The following is a 17,322-nucleotide window of genomic DNA, read 5'->3' on the forward strand; positions in this document are numbered from 1 at the left end:
GTTCTGTGTTTGATCTTCGATGTGCTCTATGTGTGTGAATCACTACGTGCTTCCGTTCTTTCTCTTTCTCCGACAGGACACAGAATCCATTACATTCGTGATATTACAGCTCTCTGAATAATTAAAATACTGAGATGTATACGTGATATCTTTTTCATGACGACAGGAATGAAAGCATGTTATTAAACATGGGAACACGATGGCGCAGTGATTGTTCATATCTCACGCAAGAGGCTTGCTGCGCCATGCGCGACCTTCAATGACATAATTTATCACAGAAGTACTGTCTCTTTCAAACGTACTATCCTCCAATTCCTGTCCTTACTTTTCTTTCTCCAAATACCCATTCGCCACACAATCAGCTATGTAATAGCCGTGAAGCCATTTGTAAGCTTAGAACGCCGATTCTTCAGAACTTTTAAGGAACATGGAAATATCTTCGTAGTACATGTTTAATTATTCTATCCGTCTATCTTTCCAGTGTCGCGTCAGCGCAAGAATACAACGCAATGCAGGAACAATCAATGAACTAGCTAGCGCTGCGGCACCGTGTCCTCACATGTTTAATTATTAACAATACAGATTATTTATTTATTTATTTAAATGAAGTTAGTTTTATCTGTATAATCAACATATTTTGCTGCATTTCATCTTAAAAATGATTACCATCTTCGTATGTAAATACGCGCGTTATAAAGTGGCGCAGGTTGTGCAATATTATAACTGTAGTTTAAGTTTACAGTGAGGTAATTGTACTTATAAGTACAAACAGTTCTATAAGGAGCACTTGATGGACCGTGTGCGTTTATAGTTCTTGGGATGAAACTTTTTTTCTAAACCACGAAGTCCGTACTGGGAAGTCTCTAAAGTGTTTTGCCGTGGCTCAGGCAGCGTCTGCTTCATGCTGTATACCGATAATTCTCTTTCCAATCAGCTGCTGCTGTGATTTCCCCACTCAGATACAGTGATATAAATACTCCGAGTGGTGCTGTGAGAGTAATATGGAAAAAGATGATCTGCTGTGGCAACCCTTAACGGGAGCAGCTGAAAGAAGAAGATGCAGTGAGAGTTACAACGCTAAAGCAGTTATGGTATTTGGAATACTATGGCTATTCTCTGGACCATTATATTGCTGCAGGTTAATTACAATCAGATGCATTACACTAATAAACAATATGCAGTTAGTTTCAATGTATTTATAAAGCCGCGTCAGGAATGTGGAGCTAAGAAAGAAAGGGTGACCACACAGGAACAGTAGCACTGCTTTGATGCTGGGTGCCGCCAGTCTGCTAAACCGAGCGGAGAAATTGTGTACACCAAGGTATAAGGTAGTGTGGAAATGTGCGTGGCTTTACGGCAAGTTTAGGTTTTATGCATCGCGATTTGAGCATGGAAACGTTCGTACGCAACATTTCTGTGCGCACGCACTGTTTATACATGAGGCCCCTGATCTTGACCCAATTGAGCAGGCATTTCACTTGTTGAAGACTAAACTTCGGACAGTAAGGCCTACAAACAAACAGCAACTGAAAGCCGCTGCAGTAAAGGCCTGGCAGAGCATTAATAAGGAGGAAACCCAGCATCTGGTGATGTCCATGAGTTCAAGACTTGAGGCTGTCATTGCCAGCAAAGGGTTTTCAACCAAGTATTAGAAATGAACATTTTATTTCCAGTTATTTAATTTGTCCAAGTACTTTTGAGCCCCTGAAATGAAGAGATTGTGTTTTTTTAAAAAAAAAAAAAAATGCTTTAGTTGCCTCACATTTTTATGCAATCGTTTTGTTCACCCCACTGAATTAAAGCTGAAAGTCTGCACTTCAACTGCATCTGAGTTGTTTCATTTAAAATTCATTGTGGTAATGTACATAACCAAAATTAGAAAAAAGTTAGTCTCTCCAAATATTTATGGACCTAACACTGTGTGTGTAATATATATATATATATATATATATATATATATATATATATATATATATATATATATACACACATACATACATACTAGGGGGCTCTGCCCCCTGCTCGCTTCGCTCGCCAACCCCTGGCGTTGGGGCATGACAAAGAGTGAGATGTATGAATTAGATATAGAATAGTGTGCAGGTTTGGATGATGCCTATATAAATAAAAAATAGAGTGTTTGGCATAGAGTAATGTTTTATTGGAATATTTCTTTGTATACAACATTAGTAGTAAAGATGGTGTCTTGTCTTTGAATGAGTCTTCCTTGGCATGGATCATTTATAACTTTAACGTCAGATGAACGTCGAACACGTGAGAAGGCAACATAGTTGTCCATGTCCAAAAACGGGTTCAGAGAGGTAGATGCCAACCTTGTCCATGGCTTGTCCTTGTGATTTGTTGATGGTCATGGCAAATGCAGGTTTAATGGGGAACTGTCGGCGTTTCAATGTAAAAGGTAAATCCAGGTCAGAACTCGTAAGGTCAATTCTAGGAATGAGAACAGTATTGTTAGCATGTGATTCTGTAAGAACTGTTGCTTGAATAACACCGTTTTTAAGGGTAAGGTTGTGTTGTGGTCATCCGTCTGGGTTAATAGTGTTCAAATATTCTAAGGGGAAATTCAGATGTTCATTGTTGTCATCAGAGTCAACTTTGTCAGAGCTGAGAAAGAGCCGTGTCTCTCCAGGAAGTAATGAAATGACCTGGTTATTAATGTGATTAACATTAATATTTTTTGGACATAATAGTGCATTTTGTTAACCACATATGCGAAAGCAGTATGGGCCATTGCCTTTTGGTGGCCTGATATGTACTCCGGTAGATGCAAAAGCAAATGAACTATTGTAGGATCTAATGCAGTTCATAAAGTTTTTACTTTCAGGCACATCGTTAGTTAGAAGCTTCTGTAGATATTCAGGATATGAATGTAAAGGAGGCAGTCTAATCTGCACCTTTTGACAACAACGTGTAAATTCATTATTTGTATTGCCAGTTGTTTCTTCTGGGAAGTTAAGTGAATGACAATGATTGCAAATGACATTCATTAATCCCAATGAATTTTCCTCAATAGTGGACTCATTATTGAAGGCGTTGTCTGGCGTTGATGTCCGCGACGGGCATGTTTTGCTTGTGGCGTTTGAGTGCCTCGTTGTTGCATGTCCATTATTTGTGACGCGCTATTTTGTAGTTTTAATTGATTCGCTTCCGCTTTGCCAAAAGTCCGTTTCAGTCTACGTCGTGCATTGTTTGTATCGAGCCTTGTCCGTTTTTGTATGTCGGTCAGTTGAGCTTTCTGCTTTTGGAGTCTTGCTTGCTTGTTTTCTGGCAGGTCATACAGTGGTGTGAAAAACTATTTGCCCCCTTCCTGATTTCTTATTCTTTTGCATGTTTGTCACACAAAATGTTTCTGATCATCAAACACATTTAACCATTAGTCAAATATAACACAAGTAAACACAAAATGCAGTTTTTAAATGATGGTTTTTATTATTTAGGGAGAAAAAAAATCCAAACCTACATGGCCCTGTGTGAAAAAGTAATTGCCCCCTTGTTAAAAAATAACCTAACTGTGGTGTATCACACCTGAGTTCAATTTCCGTAACCACCCCCAGGCCTGATTACTGCCACACCTGTTTCAATCAAGAAATCACTTAAATAGGAGCTGCCTGACACAGAGAAGTAGACCAAAAGCACCTCAAAAGCTAGACATCATGCCAAGATCCAAAGAAATTCAGGAACAAATGAGAACAGAAGTAATTGAGATCTATCAGTCTGGTAAAGGTTATAAAGCCATTTCTAAAGCTTTGGGACTCCAGCGAACCACAGTGAGAGCCATTATCCACAAATGGCAAAAACATGGAACAGTGGTGAACCTTCCCAGGAGTGGCCGGCCGACCAAAATTACCCCAAGAGCGCAGAGACTACTCATCCGAGAGGTCACAAAAGACCCCAGGACAACGTCTAAAGAACTGCAGGCCTCACTTGCCTCAATTAAGGCCAGTGTTCACGACTCCACCATAAGAAAGAGACTGGGCAAAAACGGCCTGCATGGCAGATTTCCAAGACGCAAACCACTGTTAAGCAAAAAGAACATTAGGGCTCGTCTCAATTTTGCTAAGAAACATCTCAATGATTGCCAAGACTTTTGGGAAAATACCTTGTGGACTGATGAGACAAAAGTTGAACTTTTTGGAAGGCAAATGTCCCATTACATCTGGCGTAAAAGGAACACAGCATTTCAGAAAAAGAACATCATACCAACAGTAAAATATGGTGGTGGTAGTGTGATGGTCTGGGGTTGTTTTGCTGCTTCAGGACCTGGAAGGCTTGCTGTGATAGATGGAACCATGAATTCTACTGTCTAGCAAAAAAATCCTGAAGGAGAATGTCCGGCCATCTGTTCGTCAACTCAAGCTGAAGCGATCTTGGGTGCTGCAACAGGACAATGACCCAAAACACACCAGCAAATCCACCTCTGAATGGCTGAAGAAAAACAAAATGAAGACTTTGGAGTGGCCTAGTCAAAGTCCTGACCTGAATCCAATTGAGATGCTATGGCATGACCTTAAAAAGGCGGTTCATGCTAGAAAACCCTCAAATAAAGCTGAATTACAACAATTTTGCAAAGATGAGTGGGCCAAAATTCCTCCAGAGCGCTGTAAAAGACTCATTGCAAGTTATCGCAAACGCTTGATTGCAGTTATTGCTGCTAAGGGTGGCCCAACCAGTTATTAGGTTCAGGGGGCAATTACTTTTTCACACAGGGCCATGTAGGTTTGGATTTTTTTTTTTCTCCCTAAATAATAAAAACCACCATTTACAAACTGCATTTTGTGTTTACTTGTGTTTTATTTGACTAATGGTTAAATGTGTTTGATGATCAGAAACATTTTGTGTGACTAACATGCAAAAGAATAAGAAATCAGGAAGGGGGCAAATAGTTTTTCACACCACTGTATGCGCGTTGTACACATCTTCGTTCATTTATTCTGTCTATTCGCTCCCTTTTTTGTATGTCTGAGTCGCGAGCTCTTTCTTTTGAAATCGTGCTTGTTTCGATGCAGCACTTTGAGACGCGCGCTGTATGCGTCTACGTTCATTGTGTCTGTCCATTTGGGCACGTCTCTGTAACGGGGTTACTTGAGCTTTGCGTTTTTTGATCCGAGACATTTTTTCTCCCGGAGTTTCTGAAGCGCGTTGTATGCGCCCCCGTGTATTTTGTTGTTTCATTCGTGTTCGTGTGTTTGGTCCCGTTATCCGATCCGAATCGTTTTGTACCCGTGACCGTGTATTCATGACTTGTTTGTTCCTCAGCGTGCGAAATATGGTTAAGTAATAAGGAGGATCGCACTCACTGTTAATATGGAGCCTTTTCTGCAGTTGAACGGTTAATAGTGCTTTATTGTAAGGAGATCCACCTATGCTGCCTAGTGTGAAGGTGTTGAGATGACGTATGTTTAATATGGACGTTTCCTTTAGATATCTGGCTTTGGGTGTCACTTCTTATTGATGTGGGGGGGGGGGGGGTGAGGATTGTTGTTGCGCGAGTGTCTTCTTTCTTTTTGTGTTCCAGGGGCTTGTTCAATCCCCCTCTTTGTGTGTCCCGTCCGGTGCCTGTAGGGGGGGGGGGGGGGGGGGGGGGGGGATTTGCCTTGCTGTTGTGTGTGAGCGTCTTCTTTTTTTTTTTTGTGTGCTAGTTTCGTGTGCAATGGGTTTCGTGCTTTGCCTGCGTTTGACTACTTTTTTCTGTGCCTTTTCCTTTTTTCTGTGCTCGCGCCGCCTCATTTCTTTGACTCCTTTTTTTCTGTGCTCACTCCTTTTTTCTGTGGTCTTGTCCGCCTCTCGCGGCCCCTCATTTCTTGGGGCGCCTGCGCAGTACGTCTTTTTGCGGCTACGGCCCATGGCCGGATGTCCCTGCGTCCATCTGGTTTAGCATTCTCGGTTAGTAATATGGAGATATATATATATATATATATATATATATATATATATATATATATATATATAAATACACAATACACACACACGCTAGCTGATTACCCAGTGGCTTCGCTCACTGAGTGCAAGGGGAAAAAAATTAAAATGTAGTCTGTAAATTATTAAACAGTAAAACATTAACATTTAAGAAGTAAAGATACATTGAGCACTACTGGAGTGGTTTCGGGTAAACTACATTTTAAAGGCGCTATAACACAACAGGTAAGTAGTACTAACAGCAGCTAAAATGTATTTGGATCATTTCTCAGTAGTAGATTACTTGTGAAAGGGGCTACATGACCGCTGTGGTATAGAAACTACATTTTCTATGTGATCGTCCAAATTTCTGCCTGATAACCTTGCACTATGTGCCTGTGATTTACTTCTTAAAATAATTCATCACAAAAGTAACCTTGAATGTTGCGAGGTTTTAGTGACCTGAACTCCCTTTAAGGGACAGTAAGTAGTCGTGCAGGGCAATTTACAAACAGAGTCCTGCTTCGATGGCGCTGCGTACACTCATTCGCAAAGATTTCCACTCTCCCAGGAGCAGACGGGGCCCTTGAAGTGTCACAAACAGTGCGAGAAGAGAGGACGCTGCCCGAAACTGGGAAGCTCTCGACCCGGTGGAACTGTCCGACATTCCACGCCTCCCAGCGTCCACTTTGTTCTCATGACCCCTCGCCGCTGAAGGCGGTCTCGTCTTCACATTGTTTACAGTTCGGCGAAGTTAAAAAGTAGAAAGACGCAAAGCTGTTTTCCTCATCTCTTCTACTATCAAGTACTGCCAACTTAAAAAAAAAAAAAAAAAAAAAAAGTTGCAACGTGGCAGTTTCTGCGACAGTCATGTGGACGAATAAATAAAACTTCCCTGTTAGAACGTGCCTGGCGGTGGACAGCTCAGCGATATAGTCCAGAGAGGACGACACGTGGCGCACTTCTATGAGAGAGATCGGCGTGTTTGTGTTCTTTTCAATATCCGTAAAATAACTCGCACAAATAATAATTCGTAAAGATGATATAAAAATGGCGTCCACAAACGAAGTTTAGTTCCTGTATTATAATATGTTCTGTGGTCATACGTAATTTCCATATCGCGTGGTCATACGTAATTTCCGTTTCAAACACGAAAAGAATTTTTATATATAATATACACAATACACACACACACACACACAATAGGAAAAATTCAAAACCTTTAGGTGGGACACCTTCAGTTACAAAAAATGATATATACAAATGTCACAGTACTTAACATTAGAATTACCAGAGCCATTGAAAAAATTCATAGATCCTTAAATCCCGTTGCACCTCTCCATCAGTGTCTTTTGTCCTGGTAAATGTGCAGATAAAGACAAGCAGCCTGCTATTCCATCCCCCCACCGCTGCAGAATGTGCACAAAGTTCTCCCAGTTCATGCCTTGATTATCTGGGAGTGAAGTTCTGGAGTTTTAGAGTGGAAATAGATCATTATTTGGAACACATGCATTTCATGTGTGTTCCGTTTCTACAATCTGTGTAAACACATTGTTAAAACAAATGTTTTTCATATTTTAACAGTAAATGACAGAATGTTGGCATAATCTATGTAATGTATGAGGCCTGAAGTCCAAACATCAAATAAACACTTTCACGAAAAGTTCAACGATAAGGCAACAGCTTCCGTGGCATTGCAGTAAGAGTTGCGGACTTGAAATCAAGCGTTCCCGGTTCAGTTCCGACTGCCTCCATTGGCTGAATCAGTGACGTCGTATTCAGCGGTAAGAACTTGGTAGGAGAGATACAAGGGATGACCTCCAGCATTGTCCAAAAGTAAAAGGACTTTGAACTCCAGCCCTTTCTCTGCCAGATCTTTTACCTCTGGGATGAAACATTGGTGAAACCAATCCAACGTGAGGAGTTTCATAATCCAGGCCTTCAGGTTGTGCATCCAGTACACAGGCAGCAGGTTTTTATTCTTGTTTTTCAGGTCCTGGGGGTTTTTGGACTTATAAATGAGCCCAGGCTTTATCATAAAGCCCGCAGCATTGCCACACATGACCAGCATGATGCGATCTTTGTGAGCCTTAAACCCCAGCTTTTGCCTCTTCCTTCGTGATAAAAGTATGAGACTGCATCCGCTTCCAAAATAGGACAGTCTCATCCGTATTAAACACTTGTTCAGGCCGATATCCGCCTTCCTCAGTGATCGCCTTGAACGTGTCGGCGACATATTTCTCGGCTGTGGCTTTGTCTGCGGAGGCAGCCTCTCCATGCAGGTTCACGCTGGCCAAGTTAAACCTTTTCTTGAATTTTTCAAACCAGCCCTTGCTGGCAGTAAATTCTCTTTTCTTGCTGGGGGATTCAACAGAAGTTCCAAGTTGAGCGACGTCGTCTTGAGCTTCCCCGGCATCCACAAACCTATCCTGAAATTGCTTGGCCTTCTCTCAGACGATATTGGTGTCCACGGGGATGTTCTTCTTCCGGCAGTCTTCAATCCAAATCCCTAAAGCAGATTCCATCCGGACTACCGCCTTATTACGTCCACTTACAACTCGTTTCGCACCCTGGTTAAAGAACACTGTGGCCGTAGATCTTGTATTCTATTCTTCCTTCTTAATATAACGAACCGTGGACTCATTAATGCTGTAATGGCGTCCTACAACAGCGTAGCTGTTCCCTTCCTTCAACATATCCAAAACTTCTACCTTTTCAGCAATCCCTAGCATCTTCTATTGGCGCTTGGGCATGGCCCCGGAAGCAGTAGCAGATCGTTTTGGAGACGTAACAAAGGGCTTGACTATGCACAAAGATAAACACAAAAGCGCACAAAAGTTAACTCTTTAAACAGCGAAACACGTTAAAGCTGAATGAGCAAGACGAGATGCTGGCTAGCGCAAACCGGAATCGAATGCTGCTCTCCATCTCTGAGACAATCAACACCCAGGAACTTAACCGCATGCTCTGATTGGGTAGCTTCTCAGCCATCCGCCAATAGCGTCCTTTGTATGAAATCAACTGTGCAAACCAACTAAGGAAGCATGTACCAGAAGTAAAATCCGTGAACCAGCGAAAAATCTGTGATATATAATATATTTAGATATACTTGCATATAAAATCCGTGATAGTGAAGCCGCGAAAGTCGAAGCGTGATATAGCAAGGGATTACTGTATTGCATTAATAAAAATGCTCTTTTGAGCAAATACCACATGGGCATAAATTGTGAAAGTGTCAATTCTTAATCATCGTTTTTGAAAGGACGCTAATTGCATGTTCTAGTGTCTTATGATCTGTGGATTTTGTAAATTCTGAACGAGAACCTCCCTCAAAATAACATTTCATCCAAGAAATTTACTGTATACTATAAATTACAACCCCATTGAGGTTTCTCATAAAATTCTAAGTGTCCCTTAGCATTTTTTCAAAGAAGGGATAAATCGGTATATCCCATCCAAAATGTGATGTAGCAAAAAACTTATCAGAATACAGTGATCCCTCGCTATATCGCGCTTCACTCTATCGCGGATTTTATATGTAAGCATATTTAAATATATATCGCGGATTTTTTGCTGGTTCGCGGATTTCTGAGGACAATGGGTCTTTTAATTTCTGGTACATGCTTCCTCAGTTGGTTTGCCCAGTTGATTTCATACAAGGGAGGCTATTGGCAGATGGCTGAGAAGCTACCCAACTTACTTTTCTCTGTCTCTCTTGCGCTGACTTTCTCTGATCCTGACGTAGGGGGTGTGAGCAGGGGGGCTGTTCGCACACCTAGACGATACCGACGCTCGTCTAAAAATGCTGAAAGATTATCTTCACGTTGCTACCTTCTGTGTGCAGCTGCTTCGTGAAGCGACATGCTGCACGACATGCTGCACGGTGCTTCACATACTTAAAAGCTCAAAGGGCACGTATTAATTTTTCACTGTTTTGTTTTTCTCTGTGTGTCTCTCTCTCACCCTGCTCCTGACAGAGGGGGTGTGAGCTGCCGCCTTCAACCGGCGGTGCTTCGCATACTTAAAAGCCAAACAGCCCTATTGATTTGTTTGCTTTCCTCTCTGTTTCTGATAGCCTGTGCTCCTGACGCGCACTCCTTTGAAGAGGAAGATATGTTTGCATTCTTTTAATTGTGAGACAGAACTGTCCTCTCTGTCTTGTCATGGAGCACAGTTTAAACTTTTGAAAAAGAGACAAATGTTTGTTTGCAGTGTTTTAATAACGTTCTTGTCTCTCTACAACCTCCTTGTTTCTGCGCAAATCTGTGACCCAAGCATGACAATATAAAAATAACCATATAAGTATATGGTTTCTACTTCGCAGATTTTCTTATTTCGCGGGTGGCTCTGGAACGCAACCCCCGCGATGGAGGAGGGATTACTGTACATATTCATATTCAAAATATTTCAAAATTTCAGATGTTCCCTTATGCTGACTTTTATTAAACAATTAAAAAAAAAAAAAACTATTTTTCAGCTGACTCAATAAGCTCAACAAAATAAAAGTAGATTTCTGTATTACAAAACCAACTTAAACTATAAAAATATCCATTAACTACATTAATGAAATATACCTAGAAGTAACTACCTCCGGTGTTCCTACCACCGCTGCATTGCATATACAATTTAGAAATCTATGTTGCATAGCTGAATTTAAATTTCTGTTTAATTTTAGCAATTTTGTCATACTTGGACTGATCATCATCTGCCTTACTCCACATGACTATCTTTTCTTTTAAGGGGTATCAGAGTACAAAAAATCCAATCCTTCATGTACCAGGACAATTCAGATACACCAGATGACCGTAAAAATAGTTTCATAGGAAAAGTAGAAAACATCTGGAGAAACAATGCCAATACTTTTAATGTTGTTTCCTTTTATGTTCTTTAGAGGAGGTAAACCAAATTGGTGGCATGTTTACAACTTCTGAATAGTGCATACATTAAAACCTTCGGTATTCTACTTTAAGGCTGACTGTTACATGTCTACAGCTTATGAAATATTTTGTGGATGTGCACACCCTGCATGGATTAATCTGTAATCGATCAGGTAAAGATGGAAGAAATTAAATTTTCAGTAACCTCTTTGAATCGGGCATGTTTATAAAAAAAACAAAATAGTATTTATCTTTTTATAGTGCCTTTAACATCTCTGTATCTTCATTTTTTCTGTATAAGATAACATTTTTGTATTTTAAGACCACATTTAGAGCCTGACACCTCCAAAGCATTAAGCCATTTTATCAGTGCCTACCAGCATACAAAATTTTCCATACTAGGAGATAAATTTACCTAAACTTACTAATACCTGATTTCAGTGTTTAGATAAGGTACCATATATACTTGTGAATAAGTTCTTCTGTGGATAAGTCGGGACTTGATTTTACCGTTATCATTTCCGGTATTTTATAATGTCCGTCGTACAAGTCGAATGCGGAAAACTCATGCTATTGATCCAAGAGATTATGATCTGCTAACGCCCACCTAAGAGAATAACCACGGAGAGCACAGCCCTTTTTTTTTTTTTTTTTTTTTTTTTTTTTTTTTTTTTGTATCCCACACCCTCCTACACCTTTTATCGTAAGAGCATCCCTTATCTATGATGGAGCGTTCAATTAGAAAAGAAAATATTAAACTGGTTTTAAATGAAAAGCTGTTGAAGTGGCGAAAGAAATTGGTAATTTGATGCGTCTGAGAAACTGCTGCGAGATTAGTGGGAGCAAGAAGATGTAAAAAAAAAAAAAAAAAAAAAGATGCATTTTTGAATGGGCATATAAGTCAGGGCCTGATTTTATGATCGATTTTTTTTCGGGTTTCCAGAGCCGACATATACGTGAGTATACTGTATAAGGTACATCTATACAACCATCCTCTTTGAAAGTGAGTCCTAATGTGAGGTAACAGGCTCTGGCACAGTTACTAACTTTTTAAAATTCCATTTGAGTAATATTTTGTGACCAGTAGATGGCATTGTATCTCTTAGTTTATGGATTTGTTGTTTTTAGGCTTCTCTGTAGAACAGCATTTTGTTTCTGCTGGTGCTTCTCATTTTACCTTGGGTTGTTTAGAACTTTCCCTACATGTATTTTAGATTTGTAAGAGGGTCAAAATGTTGAAACTTCAAAGAAAAATATGCAGAACATAGTAGCACAAGTTGTAGACCAGCAGATGGCTGTCTTTCACCAACACAAAGCATTTATGCATATTGTGCGTAGCATCGCATATGCCGGGGTGGCCAATTCTGATCCTGGAGAGCCACAGTAGCTGTAGGTTTTTGTTCCAACCCATTTACTTAATTAGAAGCCAATCCTCACTAATAACAAATCTTATTTAATTTCATGGCTTGCTAGTATTTTAACTCTACCATGTCGGTTGGTTGATAAATCCGATTTTGTTTTTCCTTTTATAATACATTTTATTTATTTGTAGGCGCCTTTGTAAACATTCAAGGACACCAAACAATAGACAAAACACAGATTATAAACAAAAGTAAAATACAAAAGTTAAAATCACAGAGCAATTTGTAATCAAAGAGAAAAAGCAGTCTTAAACAAATGAGTTTTAAGTTTAGATTTGAAAAGTGAAAATGATTCAATATTTCTAAGCTTAGATGGTAGTGAGTTCCAGAGCTGGGGAGCAGAGCATTCAATTGACAGTGGTAAGACGGACGAAGGGGACAGTCAAGTGGATGGAGGAAGAGGATCTAAGAGTATGGGAGGGAATGGTAACATGGAGGAGGTCAGACAGATATGAAGGGGCAAGGTTGTGGAGAGCCTTAAAAGTTAGCAGGAGAATTTTGAAATGAATTTGGAACTGAACTGGAAGCCAGTGAAGCTGCTACAAAACGGGAGTGATCTGGTGAATAGAGGGGGTTCTAGTAATGATGCGGGCAGCTGAATTCTGGACCAGCTGAAGCTTATAAAGAGATTTGCGAGAGAGACCAAAGAAAAGGGAATTGCAATAATCCAGACGAGAAGTGACAAGGCTATGAACAAGGATAGCAGTGGTATGGGGAGTGAGGGAAGGGCGGATACGATTAATGTTACGCAAGTGGAAATATGCAGACCGGGAGATGTTATTGATGTAGGACTGAAAGGATAAAGTACTGTCAAGGATGACACCCAGACTCTTAACCTGTGGGGAAGGGGAGACAGAGGAATTATCAATAACAAATGAAAAATGATCAGTTTTGGATAATGTTGATTTTGTACCAATGAGGAGAACCTCAGTTTTGTCACTATTTAAGAAAATTTGAAGAAAACCAGGATTTGAATAAGTGAGGAGGGTGGAAAGGAAGCAGTAGGGCTGCTAGTGAGATAGAGCTGGGTGTCATCAGCATAACAGTGGAAGCTAATGTTATATTTACAAAAGAGATTTCCAAGGGGATGGAGTTAAAATAATGAAAAGGAGGGGCCCCAGGACAGAGCCCACCTGCAGTAACTGCGGTAGGTTGGGATGTGAAAGTTTTAAGCTGAACAAACTGAGTGCGGCCTGAGAGGTAGGATCTGAACCAATCGAAGATAATCTATTAAGAAGAGTAGTGTGACAAATAGTGTCAAAGGCTGCACTCAGATCAAGGAGGATGAGAATAGTAATTTAAACCAGAATCAGCTGCCATAAGGAAGTCATTAGTAATTTTTATAAGTGCCGTAAATCAGACTGGAACTGTTCATACAGATTATTTTGAGATAAACGAGAATGAAGTTGAATAGCCACTGTTTTTTCAAGAATTTTGGAAATAAAGGGTAAATTAGAAATGGGACGAAACTTACTGAAATTATTCGGATTGGCACCAGGTTTTTTCCGTATTGGGGTTATTGCAGCAGTTTTTAAAGATGAAGGAACAGTACCAGTAGTGAGAGAAGAGTGGATTATAGGGGGGGGGGGGGGGGGATAGAACGAAGAAATAAGAGGGCCCAGAGAGGGGAGGCAGGCTTTGACCAGAACTGTAGGGAGGGGGTCCAATTGAAGGGTGGATGGTTTAGACTTAGACAAGATCTGAGATTTCTGAGAAAGTAGGAAGCTGAAGAGAGGAAAATAAGTGAGTTAGTGGGTGAAATTCAAATGAAGAACAGGAGGAATCCGTACAGAGAAACTGATGAGTCTTCGGGATTTTTTCATTAAATAAGGACATAAGGGAATTGCAAAATTCAGTTGAGTAAAGGCGAGAAGGTAAAGAATCCAGGGGTTGTGTGATATTGTTAAGTAGTGAAAACAATGACTTGGTGTTTCCTTCATTGGAAGAAATAATGTGAGTAGATTTAGTTTGGGCAATACAGTCCTTGTAATAAAGTATATGGTTTTTGTACATCTTTGTGAAGAGAGTTCAGTTTTTTTATATAACCGTTCAAGTTGCCGGCCTTTGGCTTTCAAAAGCCGAAGTTCAGGCATGAACCAGGAAGCAGAAAAGGAGAAAGAAACAGATCCAGTTTTTAATGGAGCGACAGAGTTAAGAATACCATCAAGTCCAGTGTTATAGTGTGAGACCAGTTCTTCAAGAGTGGATAAATTATGAATGTCCATAAAGGAATTGATACTAGAGCAAAGAGAGTCTAAGTTAATATTCTTAATATTACAGAAAGACATGAGACGGGAAAGCTTAGTGTTGGAAAGTGCAAGTTTAACAATGAATGGAATAAGAAAATGATCAGTTATGGGGAGTTCATCCGTAGTACAATCAAGTGGGGTAACTCCAAAACAGCAAGTCAAGTCCAAGATATGTCCTTTGGATTGAGTGGGAACATCCGTATGCTGCTGGAATCCAAAACTCTCAAGGCAGGATGTAAAGTCTCTAGTAATAAGGGCATTGATTTTATCCATATGTATATTGAAATCCCTCAGAAGTATTATGTTTGAGGAAAAAGTAGATAAGTGTGTAAGGAAAACGGCAAAGTCGTTCAGAAAGTCATTATTTGGTTTAGGGGGCCAATAATAGTAGGAATAGGTCCATTTAATTGACGCACAAGAGATTCAAAAGAACTGAGGGCAGGAACAGACAACGACGAGACTTTCCATTTCTCATGATACATTAACACGAGACCTCCTCCCCGGCTAGAGCCACAGGGTTGAGAGATGTAAACAAATCCCGGGGGAGTGGATTTGTTAAATTGGGAAAAGTCATGAGGTTGTTGCCATGTCTTAGTTAGACAGAAAAAGTCAAACTTATGATCAGTGAGGAGATTGTGGATGAGAGGCCCCTTGCTCGTGAGTGAGCGGATGTTCAGCAGACTGAAGCTGACAACAGCGTTATCGCATTTAGTAACGGTGTTAGCTGACCGGGCTAGGCTGGCTAACATACTGGTCAGCGATTCTGCCTAAATTACATGGAGAACGTCGGGTACTGGACCAGATGGAGTTTATTTTCAAACTGTCAGCTTGGATACTCCGGCAGGACCCGTGGTGGATGTATCTCTGACGGGGGAGGAATATGATGTCTGGGTGGAGATACAGGCCAGTCAGCGGAGGCTCGGACAGGTGAAAGCTTTTTAATGATACATGTACCACCCAAATGATTTGAAGCCTAAAACGGGGGAGAAATTTTCAGTTCTTTACTCAAACTGAAGAGAAAATGCTTAATTAAACCAAATAGTGAATGATGAATACACACGGCTGGAAATGGAGCCAAGCTAGATGGAGAACTGCTGGTTCCTTTGTCATCTGCATCTTATTGTTAACAAGGAGCCATTAAATGGCTGTGTTCATTGTTTAAAGACTAAAGTAAGCAATTAAGAGTTCAAAATCTTAACAAGTGAGACCACTAAAGTGAAGTAGAAAAATGTCACTTGAGTAATAAGTGATTCATCAGCATTGAATGACTTGTCATGAAGCAGTTAGGTTGGAACAAAAACCTGAAGGCACTGCAGCCCTCCGGGACTGACATTGCTCGGCCCTGATTTAAAGCAGGGGTTCTCAACATTGGTCTTGGGGGCCCACTGTGGTTTCAGGTTTTTGTTCCAACCAGATTCATAATCGGTAACAGCATCTGATAATACTGATCTCAATTAATTAGCTGGTATTTTGTTTTCTCTTCTTATTCTATATTAAGAAAGCACTGCAGCATGTTTTACATTTATAAGACATTTAGGAATATTTCCATTTTTGCTAGAGATTTAAATGCTTAACTCCCTTTTGTTGATTTTCATTATATTTACTTTCCTCTGTGCAGTTTGCTCCCTTCATTGTATCTTAATAATGACAACCAGCGGAGCAGACAGCCGGGCAAACAACACTGAATCATGAAAGGCTGCAACTACTTCAGCGTTACTCACTAATTAGAAAATAATGAATTAATCAATTAGAACACCCAGCAAAACACAGAATGAAAATCAAAATGAAAATATTGTTAAAAAGAAAAAAAAAAAACATTATTCCCATATAACTGCTTGGTACATTTTAATATATATTTTATTTATTTTACCAAACTTAGTTTTTTAATTTCTAAATTTTCCCACAACACAGAATCTGGCAAATAACAGTTTACTTAATTAGCCCAGGAGTCCAATTAAAAATTGAAGCTGGTTGGAATAAAAACCTAATGCCACAGTGGGCCCCCAGGACCGACGTCGAGAACCCCTGATTTAAAGGGTCGGAGTCTTAAATAGCAGATGATTAAGTGAAGTTAAATAGTAGCAAAATCTAATCGCTTATTAAGAAAATATTTGGAGTGAAAACCTGTAGCCACTGTTGCTCTCCAGGATCAGAGTTGGCCATGCCGGCATACATTTCAATCCTTCAGTTAAGGTTAGTTTTTATAAATGTTTTGCTACCTGTGGTTATAAGCCTTTTACAGTAAGAAAAGTGAGAATGAGAGAGTCTGTTCTATGTATGTATAATATATATATATAGAACAGACTAATATATATATATATATATATATATATATATATAAAATAAATAAATAAAATAACCCTTCCGTAAGTCTGGTTCAGTGCTTATGTGGTGGTTCAGTGTCTTTGCCTAAACATTATGATGAAGTTAGTACATTGTTATAAATCAACTGTGTTTTCTCACTTAGGATTTACCTGCAATATAGGTTGCCTTGTATTCAAACAAAATGTGCTATTACAGATGCTTGGGTAGAATGACATTGAAGACTAGCAATAAGAAAAAAATCTCACTTTACTACAGGGTTAAAAGTAAATGTAGTTATTGTAGCCTGAAAAAAAATCCATTTGTAAGTTTTCTTGATGTAACATAAAATACCGTCAAGCTGGTTAATATTTGCAGTTCTTCTAGAAACTTCCAGTTTTTTTTTTTTTTTTTGTTTTTGTTTTTCTTCTTCTCTGGGCTTGAAGCTGAAGGTGTTCAGATGCTTGTCTCAGCTTTTTTAGTGAAATTGTCTAGAAATCTAAAATCAGAGCGGTACCCTTGGTAGCCTCAGTTTTATAATGAACTCATCTGGAGGCTTCA

General features: G+C 39.8%; 1 protein-coding gene across 1 annotated transcript in view; it reads left to right on the forward strand.

The window, feature by feature from the left end:
- pin1 (peptidylprolyl cis/trans isomerase, NIMA-interacting 1) overlaps positions 1-17,322 on the forward strand; it is a 34,659-nt gene that overhangs the window by 16,579 nt on the left and 758 nt on the right. The gene's annotated exons all lie outside the window — the stretch shown is intronic.

The sequence above is a fragment of the Erpetoichthys calabaricus genome, chromosome 17 (genome assembly GCF_900747795.2).
Source record: "Erpetoichthys calabaricus chromosome 17, fErpCal1.3, whole genome shotgun sequence".
Classification (NCBI taxonomy): domain Eukaryota; kingdom Metazoa; phylum Chordata; class Cladistia; order Polypteriformes; family Polypteridae; genus Erpetoichthys; species Erpetoichthys calabaricus.